Source organism: Echinops telfairi, unplaced genomic scaffold, assembly GCF_000313985.2.
Source record: "Echinops telfairi isolate 266 unplaced genomic scaffold, ASM31398v2 ScPeMD7_2;HRSCAF=8, whole genome shotgun sequence".
Taxonomy (NCBI): Eukaryota; Metazoa; Chordata; class Mammalia; order Afrosoricida; family Tenrecidae; genus Echinops; species Echinops telfairi.
In genome coordinates, this window is record NW_022103898.1 from 78,748,339 (window position 1) to 78,749,864 (window position 1,526).

A 1,526-nucleotide genomic window follows, 5' to 3' on the forward strand; every position below is an offset into this window, starting at 1 on the left:
ATACAGGCATTATAGGTAATGACCTTGTCCCCCGTTGCTATGCTATACAAGTATCTAGGGATACAAGCAGAGGTGAAGGAGATTTCCAAAAAGGAGAAGTTTTTTAAGAAAAAGTACATCGGTGTTTTCAGGTGAGAATCCACAAAGGTGAGTGTGATGATGGTCAGGTTCCCGGTTACACTCAGCATGTAGGTGAGAAGGAGAAACATGAATATCAGAACCTGCAGCCGATGGTCATCTGTCAGTCCCAGCAGAATGAATATTGTAATCGTATTGTTTCTCATCACCGACTTCCAATCTGTATATGGCAGAAAAAATTTCTTACAAATGGTTTTAAGATTCCACATATTTAAGGTTATATTCCTCATTACCCTCTTGTATGTTTTACTTCTGTCTTCTGTTATGGTTTTAACATGTGATTGCTGAAGAGGTATAATTTTATAGATAACAATAATATCCTTTCATGTTTAGGAGTTTCTCACTATTCATAAATGAAATCACAAATTTTTTCCATAGCTGTATGACAGTTAGATGCTTTAATTTTTTATTCTCTTTTGTTTTGTTTTGTCATCTTACACAGTGTTAATACTTAACACATATTGGGGCTCACTATATAGATTGTAGAGCAGAACTTTCCTCTGAAATGGAGCTTTTTACTGCTTCTGCTTTATATTTCCTGTTAATTTATGTGAAAACTCTCTTCTTCTTTCCTCCCTGATCTTATAGTGAAATGATTTAATCTGTCTTCATTGTTGATACTTTTGCTAATGATCAATCGGATATTGGATATTGAATGCAGAAGACAAGACTCTTCAGATTCAGAGTTCATGATACACTGCTCCACAAAATTTTCTCAAGCTTAAATACTTTCTATATTGAAAAAGACTCTAATATTCCCAGTATACAGTCAATATCTTGAAGTTTTCTTACATTCATGATAGAAGAAATTTGCCTTTAGGTACCTAGTTTGTTCTCTTTACTAGCAGTTTCACTCCACAGGTACCTTGTGTACCAGTGTTTCTTACCGACATGAGGCAGAGTTGGCTGTGCCTGTTTGTCTAGCTCACAGTTATCAAGACAGAGAAGAAGCATAGATGGAAATTCATGGTTTTCCTGAAAGTTATAAACTTCTTAGCAAAGTTATTCTGTTTTACAATAATCATCAACTATAAAGAACAACTTTTCTTTTTTTTTCAACCTGCTGACTTATTTCTTTATTCGTTTTGTTGCCCTTTCAACTGTGCATTAATTATTGAGAAATGCTGTCAAACCCTTCAACCTTTTGACATTGGTCAATCTTCAAGGTATATCCTTTCTTTTTCTTTGGATATTCCAACTTATTATACAGTAAAATTAATAAACAGAATAATTTTGAAATATAGTTTTCTATTTATTCTCTCTTAAAGATTTAAATGAACAAAAGGATCTTTAATAGTCTTTAAGTTTCAGTCAAATTATTATCCTATACATATTTTATACATATAGAGATATTTTATTACTTTTATTTTGCAGTAGAATATATAGCC